Source organism: Diabrotica virgifera, chromosome 8 (genome assembly GCF_917563875.1).
Source record: "Diabrotica virgifera virgifera chromosome 8, PGI_DIABVI_V3a".
Lineage (NCBI taxonomy): Eukaryota > Metazoa > Arthropoda > Insecta > Coleoptera > Chrysomelidae > Diabrotica > Diabrotica virgifera.
Window position 1 is genome coordinate 144,071,372 of NC_065450.1, and position 24,566 is coordinate 144,095,937.

Sequence of the window (24,566 nt, forward strand, 5' to 3'; positions counted from 1 at the left end):
TCCTTGACTTTTTGAGCAAACTCGACTACATGGTCCATGGTGTTCCTGTGTTTCCTGAAGCCAGCTTGTGCGTCATCAATCAGTTCAAGGTGGGTTATGGCTCGGTTCAGTCTGTCCAGAACCATTTTTTCGGCTACTTTGCATAAGGAGCTTGTGAGGGATATTGGCCGGTAGCTATCAGTCAGGCTCGGGTCTTTTTGTTTCTTTAGGGTGGGTATGACCTCGCTCTTCCTACATTGACTTGGGACTCTTGAATTCCATGTTAGGTTAATCAAGTTCAGAATTTTGTTTTTGGCTGCGGCTCCCAGATATTTAAGCATTTCCGGGTACAACTCGTCAATCCCTGCTGCCTTTTTCGTTTTTGTGTCAGAGAGAGCCGCTTCCAGCTCTGATATCGAGAAATCTTCTGTACAGATGTTCTTTATACTTTTGCTTATCCGCCGGGGAGGGGGATAGCGCAACATTCTTGCTCTCTCCCTCTTATTTATCTTAATATTACTCACTTTTGTGTAGTGTTTACAGAGTTCGTTTGCTATATCGGCATGTATAGTGAGTTCTCTAGCCATGCCTCTCATTGGCATTTGCTGTTGCTTGTTTCCATCATTGATTAGCGTAGTAACGAACCTGTGCGCTTTGACGCCGTCTTTTCGGAAGTCGAGCTGAGGAAGGAAGGATTTGAAAGCTTCTCTTTTCCCTGACTTAATGGCTTGAGTTAGGATCGCTTGTCTCTTTCGAAGCTCTACACAATCGTTCATTTGCCTGGATTTTTCAGCTTTGCCCCTGACTTTATTTCTGGCAGCTTTCAATTTGGATAGCGTTGGGGACCAGAAAGTCTTATACCCCTTAATTTGACCTCGCGGTATGCACTCTTTTGCGCATTTAAGTATGGCCTTGGTTAATTTCTTTGCTGCTTCTTCTGGTTCTTGTAGTGTTAGTTGAGTAAGGAATTCATCTGTGCATTCCCTATACTTTTTCCAATCCGCCTTTTTAAAATTCCAGCGCGGGGCGCGATTTTGGGCTTTTTTGTCCTTTGCCAGTTTGGATGTCACTAGCAGAGCGCGGTGGCCACAGCCTGCTGCGTCGTCCAGGAGGGTTACACTGGTGTTCCCTGTAATGTGTGGGTGTGTTACGACAAGATCGGGACTTGATTGACTTCCTCTAAACGATAAGAACGTAGGTGGGGTGTTCACTACATCAAGATAGTTGTTATCCAAAAAGTCCTCGAGGTGTTTGGTACTTGGCTGGTGATGGTACTTGGCTGGATTTGTTGCTCTACCAATTCCAATGCAGGTATATTATCTGGCGGATTTTATAGTAAGAAAAGGGTGACAGGTTTTGAGTTTTTCCAGACTTCGACCTGGAACATTTCCAGTTTATCTCTATCCTGCATTTCGTGGATTATGTTAGTCTTGCATACTAGAGGGGTTTTGATTCCGATGATAATTCCTGACGCTACTTGTCGACTCCTCTTCAGCACATGGGTTGAATAGCCAACTGTAGAATAGAGGTGAGGTGTGTCTGTAGCGGCTCCTGCCTCTACAATGACATATATATCAACGTTCTTTTCGAGAACGCTTCGTTTGAGTTCTAAAAACTTGCTGTTGCTTAGACCTCCAGCGTTCCAGAAGATGACTTTGAGGTCTGCGTCGCTGCCCTGAGAAGGGCCGGTTCGAGTAAGGATTCGTACACTCATGGATCAGCGCGCGTAACGACGGATCGCTGCTGCTCATTTAGCGTTACCCAGGGGACACGTGTGACCGTACCTTACGATAGACCACGGACGCGAGCAACTCTGTCCTCCCTTTTTAATTCTGGAACCTGATTTTAATTGTGGAAGTCAGGCCCCGGGCTTAGGTGACTGACGCCCTAGGCAAATGGTCTACTGGCGCCCCCTTTATTATTATAATGTAAAAGCAAATAATCTATATTACTTATATTTTATGAAGTAAAGTAAATAAGAAAACACGTCTTTTTTACACAAAACTGTAGACATTTATTTCTACATAATTCACACTTCCAACAAAGATTACAACTTAAAATTATATTTTTAAGATCCTACTTTTTTCGTGACAGATTTGTTTCTAGCCTTCAATTTGGCAAACTTGTTTACTACATCAGAAAAATCTGTGCTTAGGATTAAGTCTTTTTCACAACACAGTAACATGAGACAATTTAACTTGCTGTCTGAAAGAGCAGATCTCTTGACATTCTTCAGACGATTCAAAGCGGAAAATCCTCTCTCTGCAGAGCAGTTGGTGACAGGTAAGGTCAGAAAAATTCTAACAGCTACTTCAAGATTTGGAAAAGTACTCTTCAATTCATTTTTTATTATGTATTCTTACACGTCATGGATTCCACTAAATTCTTCCTCTTCCGCATACATTTTGAAGTGCAGACATTCATTTTCAAATTCACTTCCAATGTCATTAGGGTAGGAGGCATAAAGTTTGTTTGCAGCTTGTGATATGGCCTCTTTCTGTGATTCTTTTTGAACAAGAGTAGAGAGTATTTCAAATCTATCAGCCAAATGTTCATAAGCTAATTTTCGCCTTGATAAGTTACTTACCAAAGAATCAAAGATTCTGATGTAAACTTGAGTTTTGAACCTTGTTCTTCCATCAAGATGAGCTTCATTTTCATTACCAATGGTTTCATCCGCAAAAGTTTTTCTGGTTCTTATCCTTTTGTAGCTGGGCGATTCAACTCGTAAAAACGTCATAACTTTTTGTTCATACTTGTCAAACTCATCTCTCCTGTCGTTTAAATAGCTCTCCAAGGTCTGAAGCTGTGTTTTACCTACTGCTAGGTTGAGGGATTCACTTTGGACACTTTTGCTGACTTTAACAAATCTTTCCAAAATGTCATTCCACAAAATTGTAAGGAAGGCTATTTCGAAGTTTTCAAACTTATTTTCTAATCCTAAAGTTTCTACCTGTACTGCAGGCTTCTGAGTAGGGGAGTAGGGTATTCCGATATTTGCTTCAGTGATTTTTGTATCTTCTTGTAGCCTTTAACCAAAGCCTTCACTGCAACGGCTTTTGCTGACCATCTAGTTTGAGAGAGAGAGATTTTATCTCTCTAATTTATTTTTATTATCTCTTTTATTTTGCGCCCCCAAAAATTTGGCGCCCTGGGCAAATGCACAGTCTGCCCATTTATAGCCCGGGGCGTGTGTGGAACGTGTCATCCTGACAAGTTTATGATTGTAAAAACTAGCAGGTTTTTTTAAGTTTATTAAATAGCAAACTCTTTATAATATACCGGGTGGTGAATCGTAATACGGGCCATAGGAAACTCAATGTAAAATTCTAAACTGTTGAATTTCTGCTTCCCTAATTATTTAACATTAAAAGTTATGAGAAGCAGAGGATTGAAATCTGCATTAAAAACAAAAGTTAAAATTGTTCAACGATTTAAACACATTCAAGAATTTTGAAAAATATACTACATTTGCCACAGTAGGTATACTGAATTCGCTCTATCGAGGTTCACTTTGACACTGACGTTAGTAATTTCTCTTTTGGGAAATTCAGTTGCCAGAAGTGACTGGAAATTACTACACAACCAACGCACTTGCTCATAGCCAATATGATTAATAGTAAACAGATATAAAAATATCATAAACCTTACGCCAATCAATAATTATTTATTTAGGTACACCATTATAATGTATTGATAACAAATGAGAAAATTATTTATTGTACAAAATAACAATATTTTGTAGAAATAAACTTTACAAGATTTGATGAGATTAGTAGACACTCCCACTATTTCTAATAATTCTTCTTTTTTTAATGAAAGATTAAGTTGATTTTAGCAGTTAAGAGTGTGAGGTAGGAATTTTTGTGTTGTATGTTTCCTATTCCGAATGTGTCAAAGTGAATCTCGGTAGAGCGAATTTAGTATACCTATGTGTGTAAGAATTAGGCCACACGTTACTATTTAACTAACAGTGCGCACACTATTGACTGAATAAAACATCTTTATCATTAGTAATTTCTCTCCAACCAAGGATATTTTATCAACTTTATCGTTTTTTAAACAATAAATGATAAAATAAGAATATTGACGCTTTAAATATTATCAAAATATAATAACTTCATTGTGACCGAACGCAACCGTTATTACACATTATTGCACTGCGTGTGGCCTAAATTTGCCGTAGTTCTCTGAAAAATGTATTATATTTTTCAAAATTTTGGAATATGTTTAATTCGTAGAATAATTTTAACAGTTGTTTTGAATACAGATTTTAGTCCTCTACAAATAGTTTCTGATGTCTTTTGATGTAAAATAATTAGGGAAGCAGGAATTCAACAGTTTCGAATTTTACATTGAGTTTCCTAAGGCCCGTTTTCCAATTCGCCACCCGGTATGGAGAATTGTTTGTCCGACAAATATGTTGAACATTTTAATAATTTCGACACGTAGAACATATCAAATGACAGGAGTTATGTTGGTGGTAAATATCAGTCTGGTTTTTGCATAAGAGTTTAATAAAAGGGTAACAAATTAATTGGAAATTTTGTCCGACAAAATACATGGGACGTTTTCGTTCTGTAACCTGTTGCACAATTAAAACTTCCCCTGTTCCAGTGTTACCGTACATCAAAGTTTGTCCGACTAGACACCGTTAAGCTCTTAACAAAATTTCAGCTTGCTATTAATAAATTTTTTTTGGTCGCGGGATCCAGGCCTACAATGTTTATATGGGATTAAGCTACAATTATTGGTTGAAATTAAAATTACATTTTAACTAACTAATGTTTGACCAACTAATGGTTGTAATGAAAATTATATTTTTAACTAGGTAAAGTGGAAAGTTCATTTCGCAGTTGTCTAGATGTAAGATGATGTGTACGCAAAGTCTGCAGATGTAAATAACATTCAACTGCGGGGTTCGCGCACCTGGGAAGTCCTGGAACTGATTCTGTTGTGTATCCTCCACTTTCTCTATACCTTCTTAAAGCACTTGAAACGCTGGGTTGGTGGATTCCCATAGCATCAGCAAGATATTGCTGCGATCGTCCATCTCCAATTAAAGCTACAATTTGGGCTGCTTGTTCTGACGTTATATTACTCATTTTTTGTAGGAAGCACCCCCTCATTGAAAACTTAAGCAGACATAGTGCACAGATCAAATTTTTGAACACAAATGTCCAAAATAAATATTCTCTTTTAACAACGTTTTGTCTACTGTTTTTTTTTCTGAAAAAATACTCATCACGTTATGGGTTTCTAGACAATTGAACAAGCTGATAGACGAGTATTATAACATTCAGTATTATAACAGTAAATACTCATCTCTTACTAGAGCTCGGGAAATATGCACTTAAGAAAACCCTAAAATATGCATGCAAATATGCACAAAAACAGTTGAAATGCTTTAAATGAGTTAAAATGCTTTTATGCATGTAAATAAACAACACTGTAATCCTTATCTTGAAGTTATTTAATTATCTATTTGATGCCAATGGACTGTCGAGGCATTTAAGCTAAAAAGCTAAAAAAAAATATTTATTGAAATTTCTTTCTTTATTTCTTTTATTTATTTCTATAACCTACATCATTGTATTCATCTATTCTTTATATTTATTATCATTCTTTATTATTTATTATTACAATTATTATTAAAACTGTACATTATTAAACGTTTTTTTTTAATTTTCTTCAGAAAAACAGCCGTAGGTATATCTGATTGTAATTGTTTAAGCATACACGGAAAACTTCTTTCTACTTCACATGAAGTTAAAGAAGCAAACTTAAAATATTGTTTAATTGAGGGTTTTACCTATAAAATTAAATTATCTTAACATTTCCCCATCTTAATAATATTTTTTTTAAATTATTTTGTGATATTCCTCATTTTTCTTTAACGCCGTGCATAATTTTTGATACACTTTGTTGGTTTCACCAAGGTGTTTAATTATATCATTTAATGAATTGATAATTTCAATACTTTGGTCTAAAGAAATAATTCGCTTTTCTAATTTAGTAATTGGCTAAGCAATATTTACAAAATTGGTTTGGATATGTGTCAAATTACTTTTTAATAACGGTTTTTTAAAACATCCACACATTTTTCATAGCACCTGAGTTACGTCTACATCGAAACTACAAATGACGTCTCTAATTACCTCAAAATATCGGTTATGAAATTTACAGAATTTAACCATGTTCTCCATCTAGTTGTCACAGGTTCAGGTGGTAAAGGCACATTAGGTAAACGATCTTTATACACCTATACTCGCAGAAGGGCTTTTAAAAATATGTTTTTATTTTTGATAGAAGGGTATTGACTATTGGAAATTCCATCCTTACAGTTTGTAGCCTCCTGCTATTATATTTGTAGCAGAAGCGTGCTCTAGATAAGTAACAAATTTGAAGAAATATTTTTAAATGTTGTCCACTTTTAGTCATATGGCACAGCATTATGTACTTAACAATAACAAAATGTTTTCACTAACAAAATGCGACTGCATATTGTAGAGTCTCCTTCATCTCCTTTATCCGTCGCCTTATAAATTGTAAAAGGCAGATATTAAGGCCAGAAAGTTGTTCCACGAGAATTTTCATATTTATTGTTTAGATCTGAGACTTCTCATTTCTCTTTAAAATGCATCTATGCAAAAAATGCAAAAAAGTCCAAAATATGCAATTTTTATAAATGCATATGCACTTACAAAATTTATCCAAAATATGCAAATATGCACGTAATATGCATTTTGCATATTTCCCGAGCTCTAGTTATAACCTCTAACTTTCATTTTTAATAACTATACCATAATTTTAACAGAAATTCAAAATAAACTGATATTTTTTTAATTATTAAATAATTAAGAAATCGGTTTGTAAATTTTACAAACCGATTTTATTTTTAAAAAATTTGTTGAATAGATGATAGAAGACCACATCCGAAACTCTAAAAAAATATACAGGGTGCTATTAAAAAAAAATTAAAGTTAGGGGTTGTAACTACGGGATAAATATTTAGGGGATGATTTTTTCTACGCCGTATTAAAGTGTATTACAAATGGAATATATCAGTTTTTGTCCCATTTGAAAATCTCTATTCCTTTAAGAGATAGAGCCTAGATAAGTTAATCTGGGACAAATAACAAAAATAAAAAATAAACTGATATTTTCTTAATTATTTACGAACCGATTTATTTTTAAAAAATCTGTTAAATAGACGATAGAAGACCACATCCAAAACTATAAAAAAATGTACAGGGTGCTATTACAAAAATTAAAGTTAGGGGTTGTAACTAAGGGATGAATATTTAGGGGATGATTTTTTCTACTCCCTATTAAAGTGTATTACAAATAGAATATATTAGTTTTTGTCCCATTCGAAAATCTCTAGTCGTTTAAGAGATATAGCCTGGATAAGTTAGTCTGGGACACTCTGTATTTTGAAAAGGAAGCCACATCTCGATAAAAGGTGACTTATCAAAAAAAGACTGAGAGCCAAAAAAGTTTTAAAAACACTGTTTTTAACTAATGGTACCACAATAATAGTTTAATTGAAACGTACACAAACATTTGGGGGGTTTAAAGAACAAAACCCCCATAAAATTGTTATGTAAATATATTAAAAAAGAACCCGCATCTCGATAAAAACTGGTTTATCGAAAAAAACTAAGAGGTAAAAAAGTTTTAAAAATGTTGTATTTATTTTGCCACAATAATGAAATAATTGGAACTTACACAAAAGTTTTTGGGGGGGGGGGTTTAAAGGAACTAAACCCACATACAATTTTTATGGGGTGGACAAATTTCACTATAATTTTGTTTTAAGATGTTCTTCCCATAAGAATGATACATGTCTAGTTTCAATAAAAAAATCTCTAATAGTTTTCGATATATTGAAAAAAATTGATTTTCATTTTGTAACTTCAAAGTTCTGTAACTTTTTTAAGGTGCACATTTTTGTACTAAAGTAAGTTAGTTTCTGTCGAACTATTTTTTTACCCAGAATGTGTGGTATAATTTATGACCAATCTTTTCGGGACACCCTGTATATTGTATGTGTATATTACTGATATATTACTGATTTAGTGTATATTACTGATAATAATCATATTTTTTGTATATAGAACAAGATAAAAAAATGAAATTATTGCCGCTACCACTGATCTTTTTAAAACATCCAAAGAATTATAATTTGGATTTGGCTTAAGTCGTATTAAACAAACATCGCTCGTGAGAAGGGCACGTAATAACTGATAATTACAGGTATTATTAGCGTTTTTGCGATCGCCAAAATTCAAGGATGTGAACTAAATTTCTTTAATGTCAGGGTTTGGCAAACGTGTGAGTGTGAAGCGTGTGGGTCTATGCTTTAATTTAAATTGCGTTTTTGAAACTTCTAGAAGCCGTTATTTAAACAATAAATATTTTAGTTCGAATTGAGAAATATTGGGTGGTATTGATTATTCATGTGTTGCTCTCTCCCATTGTTACTAAGGCATTATCATAATTTATTGCTCGTTTGTCATAAACACATTTTTACGAATAATTAACATATGTTTTGCATTCGAATGACAAAATATTAGGGTGTTTAGGCAGTGGAATGTTTTTCATTATTTCGTTTTTATCTACGTTTGTTTGTTGCCAAGCGATGTTTGCTAAATTAAAAACATTCTTATACTTAAAATTAAAAAGTCAACCGACTTTTAAATTAGATACTATATACACAGTGATGAGCACGCTAATAACCAGCAAAATAACACAAAAGTTGGAAAACATAATACGTTGTGCGTTATGGAATTAAAATACATGAATTAAAGGTGGTAAAATATCGGTAGAAACATAATAATTGATGCGCTCAGAGTAACAGTGGGCTAACCCACAACTTAACCATTTTTACATTAATATACAGTAATATCTCGACTTACGCTACCCCAAATTGCGCACCAGGCGATTTTCAAATCTTGTCGATATGTTATTTGATATGCGGTTTTAAAATCTTGTCGATTCATTATAATTTAAGCCACACAATCGTTTAGTTATTTACGAGATAGAATTACCACCCACACACTATTGCTCATTAAATGTATTATACATGTTTGGACTATTCACACGGAATCAGCGATTTTATTTTGTATTAGGTCTTTCTTATCTACAGTTTTGTCTAATGGAGTGGGTGTTTGTTACTTTTATAAAGGGATTTTTTGTTTTATATCTAAAAATACTTGAAATAGTAATATATGTATTTTTACCGGTCATTATAAAATAGAGTCAAAATATAAAGTTAGTAATAAACAACAACAAAATCTGCATTATGTGTTTTTCTGGAGTCTCTAGATATGGGAAACATGGTAAAATGAGTGATTTTAATAATATAATACAAGATTTTTAAAGATCTATTGAACGAGAATTTTGGTGACATTTTTGGTCTATTGAAACAAACGGCCATAAATGATATGGACACAAATTTATACTTTTTTTAACAAATAAACGTAACATAGAATCACAAAGGAAATATAAATAGGGGTATTATGGGTATTAAGGGTTATTTTCACATCCATGAAAAAAATCTGCAAGGGGTAAAATTATCACAGAATTAAATGGCAATTCCATTTTTGCAAAGTGGCCTCAAAATTTTTATATTCAAATTTAACCTTCATTGAACTTCATTGAAGGTCCAGGATTACTTCCACAGTCCATTTCTTTACTTTTTCCCCAAAAACACAAAGAAATAATATAAACATTTCAGATTTACAAATATAGTACTCATATAAAAATACTCACTTAAAACAGACATCCGGTAATTTTTACCGGTTAAGATATTTGATGCGTGCTAGAAAAGAAAATATTGATAATACACACTACACGCTTTGACTAGCATTGTTATACAAACTGCCCTAGAGGTACAGAGTAGAGAGACACATGAACTTGTAAGTGGTGAGATTACCACGAAATCCACATTTTGGGAATGCCCGCCGGTAAAAAATACCGGATCTCTGTAGTTAAGGGTTAACAAGGGTTTACACAACCTACCTCTATATTTAGCTAAATGGGGCTACATAATTTGTAGCGCCATCCCATAAGCGCAATGAAAATACGGATGCAAAGAGTGCATTTATCTCAAAACTTCGTTTTTTGGGTTAGGCCGCTGTTGCTCTGAGCGCCTCAATTTACACTACATTACATTACCACTATTGATAGTTTCCACCTTTAGACGTTAGCTTAAGAGCTAGTTGACTTCAGTCATAATTCTGCCGTGCTAGGATCAAACGCAGTAACTAACATTTGACAAAATTGTGGCAAAATCGATTTCAAAATTGAATGCTAAAATTTTGACCCGTTAGGGATTTATGGACTACATAATAGTTTTTGTGCATGGATATATGTCTCAGTTTATTAAAAAAGCCATTAATTATATTTTTTCTACAACCGTGTTAAAATACAATTTTTAGCACTCCATACGAGCATTAAAAATGCTACTTTAAAGCACTAGTGCTTTAAAATATTTTTAAGGCACTGCAGTTCGTATTGACCGTATAGGCAATTTTGATGTAATGTCAAAAAAATATAAAAATGCGTGTTAAAAAGTACATTTTTAAGGCACTCATGTGAATTGCAGAACTCGCTATCTCTCATTCTGCAAACTTTCACATGCGTGCCTTAAACGTGTACTTTTAACACTTATATCATAAATAACTATTAAAACAAAGTTTTATAGAAAAAAAGGTAGAATACGCTAAAACGTTTAATCAAAATTTACTATAAAACTAAGCCTATTAGCGGTATGTGGTTTACAGTCGTGATTGATATGATTTTTTTTTGTAAGCATTTATTAACAATCCGAATTACATATTCTATGAATTAATTTGATAACAAGTACAATAACTTATATCAATGTAGCATTGTACACTAAAATAGCGTTATGAGGTACATCACCCAGCGGTTTCACCTCAGTTTCAGCGAAGGTCTATGGGTCATAATATTCGCAATCTTCTGTTGTTTAGTGGCTGCAGTAATGGTACTATTAATTGGTTGGGGTGGCCTTCCAACTTCTCGTGGTGTCTGTTGGCTCTTTCTTGAATTACTGTGCTGACTAACGGGATGTTTAGGTCTGTATGAAGGGTTTGGTTGGAAATGTACCACGGGGCATTTGCGATGGTGCGTAGAATTTTTGATTGAATTCTTTGGATATTTTTTGTGTTTGATTTGCTGGCACAACTCCATAGTTCTATACCGTACGTCCATATAGGTTTGATGACTGTTTTATAAATTAGCAGTTTGTTCTCAATTGAGAGTCGAGATTTTCTACCTATAAGCTAATTAATTTCTTTCACTCTCAATTTGTTTCTTCTTCTTTAAAATGTGTTGTTTCCAGTTGAATTTAGAATCAAGATGAAGCCCCAGGTATTTGACGATATTCTGTTGTGGTATGTTGACTTGATTAAGGCTAATGTTTGGGCATTGGTCTTTCCTTAGTGTGAAAGTTATATGTGTTGACTTAGTTTCATTAGCTTTTATCTTCCATTTCTTTAACCACTGTCCAATTTGGTCTAGGTGTTCTTGAAGTTTTAATACTGCAGCTCTTGGATCCTCTTCAGTTGCAAATATTGCTGTGTTATCAGCGAAAGTTCCAATGGTGGTTTGTGGAGAGGTTAGTAAATCGGATGTGTACAGTACATAAAGAAGTGAACCCAATATACTGCCTTGTGGGACTCCTGATTGAATTTTGTTACGGTTTGATAGTTCATCCTCCTCTTTAGTTTCAAATTCTCTGTGATTTAGATATGATTTTAATAAGTCAAAGTATTTGTTGGGTAGGGATTTTTTGATTTTATAAAGTAATCCTGGGTGCCATACCTTATCAAATGCTTGACTGATGTCTAGAAAGGCTGCTGTGCAATACTGTTTATTGTCCAAAGCTCTATTAATTACATTTGATATGCGATGGGATTGTTGCACTGTAGAATGACCTTGCCGGAATCCAAATTGGTGTTCCGGGATCCAGTTTTGGAATTCTAGGTCTCTCATAATTCTTTTAAGTAACAGCTTTTCAAGAAGTTTTGACATTATTGGCAGTAGACTTATTGGGCGGTATGATGAAACATCCGTTAAAGCTTTACCAAGTTTCGGTATCATAAGTACTTGGGCAATTTTTAGTGATATAGGCCAATAATTAAGTCTTAATATTGCATTTAATATGTACAATAACTTCATTATACCTTTTTTAGGAAGTTGTTTTAGCATTGTTGCTGTTATGAGATCAGTGCCTGGTGCCTTCGTTTCATTCAAATGATTAATTTCATCTTTGATCTCCTTTGGTGTAATTAAAGTTAGTCGCTCTCGTTGATTAATTGGTAAGGCTAGTTCCTGCTCTACTTCTTGTACTTGGTCATTGTCGTGTGGCTTGAAGACTTCAGTTAGATGTTCAGCAAATAAATCAGCTTTTTGTTTGTTGCTTTTTGCCCATGATCCTGGTGGTATTGAGTTTTTGCGAATTGGAGGTGAAGTGTTTATTGGTTTATTTTTGTTTTTGATTGGTTTCCAGATAGTTATCTTGACGCGAAAGGTTTGATACATAGTTTTCAAATGAGTTGTTTCTCATCTGTTCTAGATCTGTTTTTAAGTTTCTAGTTTTGTTATTATAAATTGTCCTGTATTTTTTTTTATTTTATTTCAAGACCCTTTTTATTTTAAGAGGAATGTTGGTTTAAAATTTTTTTTGTCCAGGTTGAGGGGTAGATTGTTTGGCAGCATTTTGAAGTAAGTTGATTAGATTACTAGTTTTTGTTTCTATTTGTTCGGGAGTTTGCAATCTCACTAATAGATTTACTTCCTGTTCTATGATTAGCCGGTATGTGTCCCAGTTTGTTTTGAAGCTATGCAGTCGAGGTGTTGGTTTTTTGATTATCACCGTTGTGCTAATTTTGGCAATTATGGGACTATGATCTGATGATAAATCAAAACTTGGTACTACATCTGTATATGATTGAGATATTCCGTTTGTAATAAAGAAATCCAATAGTTCTGGTGTTTTATTTGGATCGGTTGGCCAATATGTCGGTGATCCCGTCAATAGGAATGAGTAGCTTTTATCCTGGATAACTTTTGCTAGCTCTCTGCCTTTAGTGGTTGTTAGGCGTGAACCCCATAGCGTATGTTTACAGTTGTAATCTCCACCTGCTATAAATTTTGGCCCTAGAGTTTCGAAAAAGGGTAGAAGATCTTCTTTTGTAAGTCTATGCCTGGGAGGACAATAAATTGCTGTGACAGTAATATCATATGGAAGAGTTTGTATTTTTATTGATGTTGCTTGAATGTGATTTGTTTGTTATTTTAGCATTTCATAATGTTTTATAGTTTCTCTTATCAATATGGCTGAAGCTCCGTGGGCTGTACCATCTGGGTGATTTGTGTAATATAATTTATACTTAGGTATCTTGAAGTAAGTTCTGTCTGTAAAATGGGTTTAACTTACTAGTAGTAAGTCTATGAAATTTTGTTCCAGAAATAGTTTTATATCTTCTTTATGATTAGGAAGACCATTGGCATTCCATCGGGCAATTCTTATGAACTTAGGCATTATTAGTTTACTTTATTTACTAGCATGGAAATCATATTGAGCACGATACTGTTTTGTTGCATTAGCTGGTTAAATAAATTTTTAAACTCTTCTAGAAATTTGGTAAGTATACTCGCTGTATCTTCGTTGTTGTTCTGATTATTTGCTGCAGCTTGAGCGTAACTTTCATACTGATTCTGAATCCTGGGTTGTGTATGTATTTGATTTATTGCTGGTTTTAATACGTTTCCTCTGTTATGATACCTGTTATTAATATTAAACATTTTTTGGTAATGTTCACATCCTTTATAATTTGCGGAGTGATCCCCACCACATAATGCACATTTTGCTGGAGTTTCTCTAGTCTTCTTACAAGTTGTGGTATTGTTGGCTCCTCCGCATTTGACGCATACAAATGGTTTATTGCAATATGACTTGGAGTGACCGTATGATTGGCATCTCATGCATTGTATTATGCGATTTTTGGTTGTTCGGAGAGGTTCAATTTCAATAACTCTATTCTGTAAACCCCTTAAGTTATAAATATCTTTGTTATTTGCTGCCGGTTCGAGATCCACGAAGAACAAATTAAGTAGCTTTTTAGTAATTCTGTGTTGTGCATTTATTATATTTCGAACTTTATGACCCAGTTTTAGGAGTTCGTTTTTTATGTCCTCGGTATTAGTAGAGTGGTGAAGGTATTTTATTACAACCCTATAGGCTCGATCCTGTTTTAACTGATATGTGTGGTGATAAATGTTATGTTCATTAAAATATCTAACCATTTTTCTATATGTATCTGGCGTGCCACAACTTAATTTTACGACATTGTTAGTTAAACTTTTTGTATGATATTCTTCCCTTTCTGCTACATCCTTAATTTTTTGTACAATTTTTGAAGTTATACTTCTTTACCGGCGATAGAGGGTGAATTTTTATATGTTAAAACCTATCAGTCCGGCGCATGCGCATTATAACTTTGTTCTGATTGGATGTTCAAATGACATGTCAAAAATTATCCGAGATGGCAGCTGTAGGACAGCTGTAGTTTGGAGGTAAAGGTAAAGGTAAACAAATGTATAATATATTAGTTTTCTTGTTGTGAGGACAGAAACAAAAAAGTTTATAATATTGTAGTGACTTTTAAATAGTTTTTAAAAGCAACAGGTACGTAATAATTGTTAATGTATCATGGGTATAAACCTACCTATTTGATCTGCCAAAATACATAGTATGTAATACTTTTATTTATATAATTTGATTACCATCAAAATTTCTATCAATATTCACCTAATATATTGTTTTCTTACTCTATGTTTTGTTGTATTTTTTCAATTCTAAATCATTTCAATTCAAAATTAAAATAATTTGATCAATTTTCAAAATATCAAAATATCACAAGTTTAATCCGTTTAGTTAGTCGATCTTCGTAAATAATGACACATAGTGTCTGTGGCTAAGCGTTAAAGGCGAATGAATTCCAATACCAACCGCGCTTACAGCGCTGGTTCGAGTCCCAATAGAAACTTTCTTTTTTGTTTTTTTTAATACATTTTATGATTGTAAGTATATTTATTATATAATTGTATTTTCAGAAAATACGTATTTAGTTAAAATTTTTTCGACAATTAATGTTCAGGCATCATTTGTGGCTTGTTTAATGTGTTTGTGTGTGTTTTATTCTTTTATTATTTTAATTTTTGGCACTGTTCTAATAAAAATGTTTGAGAAGTAGTAAGTATAAATTAGTTTAATATTTAAACAAAATATGAATAAAAAGTATATTAATTTCGTTTAAATCATATAATAGAAGTATAACTTCTTACGTGCGTACAAAGTACACATACATTCTTTTTTGATAGTCTTGTACTCCGTGTATGAAAATTGGTGGATATGCTGTGTTGTTCTCCTTGGGAGGGATTACTTCATTTTCTAGCGCTTCAAATCTATTTTCTGTTACAATAATATTTGTACTGTTTGAATTGTCTGTTGTTTTTCTGATTTTCTTCTTTTTGTGCTTCTAATTTCTTGCCAATCGTTGCTGCTAGCTGGTTCGTTGTTTTCTTCCTCTTCCTCACTGGTGGATGGTAATCGTTGTAATTGAAAATTTGAAGCAGAACTATGATATGTGATCGGCACTAGTGGAATTTGTGTCTGTGGTAGTGGAGGGTGATATGAAATGAAAAGTGATATGAAAGTGTGATATGAAAATGAAGGTGTGATATGAAATGAAAAGCTTTTCTGTGTATTAAAGTTGATTAAATTGAAACAATTAAAGTAGTATTAAATGTTATTACTTTGTTCAGTCACAATGTGACAACAGCAAATTGGCAATATTTAGTTGTCGTTATTTCTGTTTTCTTTCAAGAGTCAATAAATACATATTGGTTTATTAATAATAATGTTCTATTTGTGAAAATATATAGACAACTAAATAGACAACCAAACATACCTTGTGTCTGGTACATATAAAAAACCTATTTAGTATTTCAATGGTATTACCTCATAATTAACATTTTTATAAAATCTTTTATAGTGCGTCTAATAATTTGGCCAAAATCTGTATACTATGAAAAAACAGAATCTGTTCAGATTGTTATCAAATGTTAAAAATATTATGATGTTAAGCGTTTTAAAGAATTCTTCAACTCATTTTAATCTTTTTTTTATAATTTAGCTTCATAATTTTACACAACACCATATTTTTCGGCCAACTTTTGTGAATACTTTTCACTTTCTCAGCTATTTAATTTTTATTTTGTTTCTTAGCGACAAAGGTTTCTTATTTTACGACATATTATTATAGAGCTTTAAGAACTTTATGATCGCCAACACCGACCCATCAACCCATCAACCGATATGCAGGTTACGTTTAATCTCATTTTAGATAAATACGATAAGTAATAAAATAGTAACAATAAAAACAAAACCTTTTGGAGGACTTTTATGTTTTTTAATAAAACTTTTTATACCAATATACAAAAGAAGTTTTTACTTCAGTATGGTTTTTTAATAAAATAGTATTGGGTATTTCGCAATATTTTATTCGGTAAAATACCATTAATTACAGTAATTAGGGCAAATTTTAACATTTTATTAGTTGTTATTGTACAAACTACTTATATGTTATGATTAAAATATGATCACATTGTCTTTCAAACCGAAAGATACCTAATTTGGGATATATAAAATTTTTAAAATATTCAAACTGCTCTACTAAAAAGTTGCTTAAAATGACATAGCGTAGTTTATTCCGAGGTCCAGAAATAGTATCAACAAAACTCTAATATAAAAACAAATTTAATCGAATTGATTCATACTTTTGAATACATCATTAATTATTTATGGACAAATTTTTGTATCATTAACCAGGTACCTCACGCATTCTTAGAAAATTTATAAAGGAATAAAACCAGCTTTTTTGTATAAAACTTAGGTAAAGGATTATTTTCTTGCTAGGAATGCAAAAACTTAATAAACAATTAATAATTATTATTTTCTGTTCAAACAAAATCACTTTTTAACTCGTCAAAACACACTAAACCACAATTCTGCAAAAATATTTTTTAAACAACAGGATAATATAACCATAACCATGTAAAGTTAGGCCGAATTTACTTTGTAATACTAAGGCTATTTGGCGGTTTCTAACTGTAAGCGTGGCATTCTGGAAAGTATATTAGCGGTAAGTGCAATATGCTAAGGTATATGGGCGGCAACTGTAGCAGATACCGTCAAAACGCCATAGTATTTAACATTTGCCGCCAAATGGCTTAGTATTTTAATTGAAAAGTGTAGATACCGCTAACAAAATTGCAATTTTATTTAAAATATAATGATTCTACAACTCCAAAGACTTTGTAAATATATTCTAAATACTCTGTTCTACCTAGAAATACAAAAATCTCGTTTTCGATAAAAAATCAGTTACGTCCTTTGGGCTTAGCACGGCAAAATTGTACGTATATCGTTCTTCCTAACCTAGATTTATTAGGTTATGTATTTTTTCTTCTTCTTCTTTGGTTTACTGGCCTCCACCTACTTGGGCATTTGGCCAGTTCATCGTCTCGGGATAAACGAAAAATACCTTATTGACCTACAATTTAGTAATAATTTAGTAGGCATAGCCGTAAATTATGTTCCTTTTTTTGTAGTGAACTGAGGAGTATTTTGAAATTAAAAGCTAAACGATTCAACAAACCAAAGAAGTAGATGATGAATGGAAACTAATACAAAGAACCGTCATAGAAGCGGCAGAAGAGAGAACTCTGGTTTGATGCAAAACAATTCTAGCATAGAGAAGCAACACAAAAATGATTAATATTATAAACAACACAGAACAAAGTAAAGAGCATTATAAAATCAACAGGAGAGAAATTAAATGATTATGCAGGTAAAAAAGAAAATTACTGAAGAAACGATTAGAAATAATCGTAGCTCGGAAGGATAAAACACTATGTTAATTTTTTCCAATTATGACATTTTTACATACTGATAATCAACCTTTATCATTTTATTTAGAGGAATAAAGCACTAGGTCCTAAACCATTTGCTAGTGGAGATAGTGACCATTAAAAGAACACCAAGCACATTTGTCTCCATTGTTGAAAAAAGTTTAAAACTGTTCTCTTGTAAAGTTATGGAAATCGATATAGTCTTGTATCCCTCTGAGATACAGTAATAGAAAACAACAATGTCCAAAATGAAGTTAGAAATTTTTATCAAGGAGTAAAACATACACGAGTGAAACAAAATAAATGCAGAATGTTTTGCAAAAATGAAAATTAGTATAGATTTCTCATATTTTTTATCATTTTTTTATAAGTTTCTTAGCCCAGTCAGGATAGCATTTGACCTTGCATGCCGAGGTGCTCCAAATTTTATTTTTCTAATCTTTAGGGGGGAACTCCGACGTTGCGTTAGCCGCCATCTTGATTTTAACCGAGAACCGCCTTTGCTCAATATCTCCGCCATTTTCAAGTTTTAGACAAAAAGTGTAAGAACTAAAATTGTTGAAAATGCAATTTTTTATAATTTCGCTTATTACAATTTTTTGTGCGGTCGATCTATTCCAATTTATGGGGGAAAATAGTGACAGTTAGAGCATAATTATTGAATTATCTTGTTTATTATTAGTTTTACGAGAAAAATGTAACTATATAAAAATGAAGAAAATTTAATTGTATACAATTTTGATCTCTTTAATTTTTTTGCTAAAATCAATTTTTAAGGTAGTACGTATGCGGTAAAGGCGCTAGCGTAAGACTTGATTGGTTTTATAATTGTTTTTGTTCAATATCTCCGCCATTTTCAACTTTTCGACAAAAAGTGTAAGGCCTGAAATTGTTGCAATTGCGATTTAATACAATTTTTCGAGTGAACCAGCGGCGTATCTACAAGGGGGAATAGGAAAATTCCCACCATCTGGGCCCAAAATAAAAAAAAATTGAAACAAAAATATAAATATTATTTAACATGAAACTTAAAATATCGACAGACAAATTCAACCAATAAAACCCGCTAGTTATTAAAATTAAGTGAACTTAATGCGTATAAGTTATTATCTATGTCTTTTATGTAGTTTGGTTGATGTTCCATTGGAAGTTTCAAAAATTGTATAAAATATACTTCTCTTTATTTTCTTTTGTGTACGATTATGTCGTAAAGTTAATAATAAATGAGACAATTCGATAATTATGCTTCCCTTCCGCTTTCATTATTTTCCTTCTTAACTCGGAAAATATTATTCGCATAAAAAAATTGTGCAAAAGAAATTGTAGGAAATTGTATTTCCAATAATAGTACGTTATTTAACAGTACAATATTGCAAAACCTCTATATTTGAAAGAACTGCTTGGATTGTTACGGTTTATGACTGGTCAAAAAATCGGGTATTCCAAATACCGATTTTAGGTTTTTTGAATCAATATTCAATACCCAATAAGTGACAACGTCACATTTACATTGCACTTTAGTTTGTGGTACTCCATAATGTCTATTTTCAATATAAGATGTCACAGTTTTCGATATATTAGAAAAAATCAATTTTCATTTGGTAATTTCAAAAAACTGTAACTTCTTAAAGTGCACATTTGTACTAAGGTAAATTAGGTTAAATCGATCTATTTTTGGTCCCAGAATATGTGATTTAATTTATGACCTACCTTTTTGTTACACCCTTTATAATAATAAACTAACCCAATGAAAGTTTCGGGTCCAAAGAATAACAAATAATTGAAAAATACAAAAGTAGTAAAATTAGGCACTTATTTATAAGAATATAAACGTTATAAATATGAAGTAAATAAGACTATAACATGTACATATACATTTATATAAATTCTTCTTCTTGCCGTACCGTCTCCTATCGGAGGTTGGCTACCATCACAGCAATCTTAACTTTGTTGGCTGCAGCTCTGAACAACTGTATTGAACTGCACCCATACCACTCCCTTAAATTTCGCAACCAGGAAATCCTCCTACGTCCCACATTTCTCTTTCCCGAGATTTTTCCTTGGATTATGAGTCTAAGCAGAGAGTACTTTTCTCCTCTCATTATGTGGCCTATATGAATTATACAAACAAAAATGTAACATCAAAAATAGTAGGTAAAACTAGTAAAAACAAATAATGAATCATTATTAAAATTTTGAACTGGATGTGTTATTGTCCTATGTTTTGCAAATTTGTTTTATATCCGAAAAAAATGACATTATATAAAAGATACTCAAAACTATTTTTTTTTTCATTTTTTTAAGTGATTCCACTGGCTTGTTTGTATAGGTATAGCATGTACTATAAATAATACAACTATGACTGCATCTGCACATTCTGCACAGCACGCAGGTGATTGATATTGATACTAATATCTTTTAATATCTGTTTTTAATAGTATCCCCAATTCAGCAAACATGACCTGCTTATTCTCAAGTTCATCAAAATAGCCAGTGCAGCTTATCACATTTCTTAATATTTTATTTCAGTGAGCGTGAGAGTCATTAAAGAATATAAACATTAAACAAATTAAGAACTATTGATAAATTTAAACAAACAGTATTTTTTCTCGGAATTCATTATTTTTTTATTATCCGGTAACTATTCAGGTTTTATTATCTAAGGTAATTTATTCGGTTTTTCACCGGTTATTACATTAAAAAGAGTAAACCGGTTATAACGGTGACAAAAAACAACCGGCAAAACCGGTTATTGCAAAGTAAAAAAACCGGTTTTAGGTTATAACCGGTAGGTTTTTCCCATCCCTACTAACAAGTCAAAGAAAAAAAGTGATACTGTGCCGATGTATGCTTTTGCCCTGGGGGTGAGTTTCACTCCTTCTCGTAACTTTTGTTCCATAGAGTTTTTTCACTAAGTCAATACTTATCGAGTTATTGGCGAGTGAAAATGTTAATTTTTCAACAAAATAACTACGTTTTTAGACGGTTTTTCGTAAATAATTTAAAAAGTAAGTATGGTCTCGAAAAAAATATTCTTAGCAAAAATATAGCCTGTAAAAAAGTGAAAAAAATGGAGTATGTATTAGATACTTAGACCTAGTAGAAGCAGAGTTATAGCTAACGAAAATAGGATCATATTCGTCAAATCAAAATCGAATATTTTAACGTGAAATATCCAAAAAATGAAGCACATTTTGTGGAAAACCCATAACAACTCTTTTAAAGTGTTTAAAAATAAAAAAAATTTAAACTGTTTTAAAATTTGTTTTCAAAAAAAATTTCTAGCATCAAAAGTAAACAAGTTACGCTCAAAAAAAAGTTGGTTCTTTTTTATTTGGTAAAAAAATCGGGAAAATCACCCCCTAATTAGCATCTCAAATGAACTTATTCGTTACCTTTTTACAAGTTGCTTTACTGGTGTATGTATTGTTTATATGATCTGTAAGTTTCCGCGGTTCAAAGTTCTTATTTTTGAAAGGGCTCGGGTTGAAATGGCTTGAACGAGTCACTAATCACGAGTGTATGCAAATTTTGAAACACCAAATCTTAACCAATCTTTGTTTTACAGAAAAACAAAAAAATAAAAGATATTCAGAAGATCAAAGCCGACTTTTTTTATTGTCTGAGATTTGTGCTACCTCTAATATTTTTTAAGTTATTTTGAAAAAAAAAAGCATCTTTTACAAAATTAAAATTTTAAAAAATAATAATTTAAAACCATTTTTTTTTCAAAAATAAGCACGTTGAATTGATGAAACTTACACATCATAAATATATAAACACAACATAAATGAAGTAACTTGTGAAGCGGTAACGATTAATTTTAATTTTGCTAATTAGGAGGTGATTTTACTGATTTTTTGCCACAACAAAAGGGATCAACTGTATTTTGAGCGTAACTTGCTTATATTTGATGCTAAAATCTTTTTTTATAAAAACAGAAATAAAGCTTTTTGAACTCTTAAAAAGTTATAATGAGTTTGAACTGTTTCAACAATTTTAGTTCTCATATTTTTTGTCGAAAAGTTGGAAATAGCGTAGATATTGAGCAAAAGCGGTTTTCGTTTAAAATTAAGATAGCGGCCAACGCAACGGCGGAATTTAGTCCAGATTTTAAATTTACACTACTATTGAACCCTTTTAAAGATTAGAAAAATAAAATTTTGGGCAGCTCGGCATGCAAGGTTTGGCCTGTTACTCGTCTAACCCGACTGGACTGACTATCTTTGCTTAGTCGATCTGAATAATTAATTAGTCAAAAATTAAATCACGTTAAGTTTTATTATGGTGACACTACAATATATGATAGGGTAGGATTAACCCTTATATAAATTAATTGCAGTGGGTGTTGATATTGCGTGGTGGATTTAATATAATAAGTATTACGTAACGGATAGGTATCTGCCTGGTATACATTTATTTGGCTTCCTAATCTGTTTCCATATATTCCGGAAACTATCTAATCCAGTTAGTTGTTGACATGCAGTGACTTCTTGCATCATATTAATGGTGCCATGTTAATTCTAGTTTTATTTTACTAGTTCATGACTATTTTTTGGACATTCGATTTCCTCCGAAAATTTTATTTTTCTACTATAAATTTAAATCCTCTAAATCCCAATTAATAATATGTCCAAATAATTACACTTTTATAAAGAAAGAACTTTTTATAATACCACGTTTTTATTATTACCAGAAAACGGTAGTTCTCGCCAGTGGCGCACACCTACACCCCCTACACGCGACACTATATATACACGAAATTTTCGATTTTCTAAATCTGACTGAATTGAAAATTGGGCCAACTCCCATCTTAAAGTTCAGGAAAAGACTCACCCATTCATATGTCAACAATCCATTTTGGTCAAAGGGTGTGGATTTTACGGCCCTTCCTATTTAGGGTATGTTTTTCGTTCTCGTCCCCAAAACTCCCAAAAACTTCGAAAATATAACTCCGACCTTTGCGGCTTTTAATAGAAGCGATCATTACCTTTCCAACTCATGTCTAATTTTGACAATCGGTTATACCGTTCAAAAGTTACCGAGCTCAGAAATATGAGTCAATTTTTATTTAAAAAAGGGAAAATGTTTGTGGATATGTATGTATGTGTGTTTAAAAGTTAAACCGATTTGAATTTTTTTTCTGTGTTTCAAGAGGGGGTCTGGGCTGATTCAGAACCGGTGTAATTTGTGACTTTTGACCACCCATAAGCCAGCTAGAGGACTTGGTAGGTAAAAAACGGCATATTTTTTGAGGGTATATATCTTCGGATCAAGAAGAGATAAAAGAACCGCAAATACACCAAATCAATAATGTTGAGTTAAGATTTAAAATGGTGTCGAAGCCGTCAGGATCAGACATATCTTGTTTCGAAACAAACAAAGGAGTGAGGCAGGGTGATAGTTTGTCCACAACATTATTCAACATGGCAATAGAATATATTACCAGAAAAATGAACAAAGGAACACTCAGAAATAGAGGAGGTCAAATTGTAGCATATGCCGATGACGTCGTGATAATGGCAAAGAGAAGAGATATATTAACGCAAATGGTAGAGGAACTCATTCAAGAAGGAAAAACAGTGGGTTTGAGTATTAACGAAAACAAAACAAAAATGTTAAGATTAGGAAAAAAACCTACCAATAGTGAGGTCAAAGTGGGAAGATACAAATTTGAAGAAGTAAGTAAATATAAGTATCTAGGAGTCATGCTGTCAAATGATGGAACAAGAGAAAACGAAATAAAAGAGAAATCATTGGCAATAAATAGAGCATTCCAAGCCAACAAAAAAATGATAAAAAGCAAGATATTAACAAAAACAACAAAATTAAGGCTCTATGAAACATTAATTAGACCGACATTAATGTATGGAGCGGAAGTGATGACAATGACCAAGACAGACGAAGAAAATTTGAGAAGAACTGAGAGAAAAATAATTCGGGCAATATTAGGACCAATAAAAACAGCAGAAGGTGAATACAGGAGTCGAAGAAATAATGAAATAAATGAGGAATTGAAGGGGCAAGATATAGTCAGGAGAATAAAGAGACAAAGATTGAGATGGCTTGGGCATGTATGGAGAGCAGGAGAAGAGGCGATAGTAAACATAGTAACAAAGTGGTCTCCGGCCGGTAGGAGACGAAGAGGAAGACCGAGGTCCAAATGGCTGGAAGAGGTGAAGCGAGATCTAGAGGACATGGGAATTAGAAATGCAGAAGAAAGAGCAAGAGACAGAAGGAGCTGGAACCGGATATGTAATGCAGTCTAAGAAAAGAAGAATGGAGGACTGATCCACCTCGAAAATATGGATCTAGAGAGCCTGTGAAGGCGGCGCTACCCCCACGGGGGTGTTTTAGCCACTATATATATATATATATATATATATATATATATATATATATATATATATATATATATATATATATATATATATATATATATATATATATATATATATATATATTACTCCCAGCGTATGAAGTGAGCCACATATCAAAAGAAACTGCGGTTGAAGTGAGGTCCTGTACAAAGTGAGGTCCAGTATACGGACCTCACTTAGTCAATCAATGTAAGACTTTTT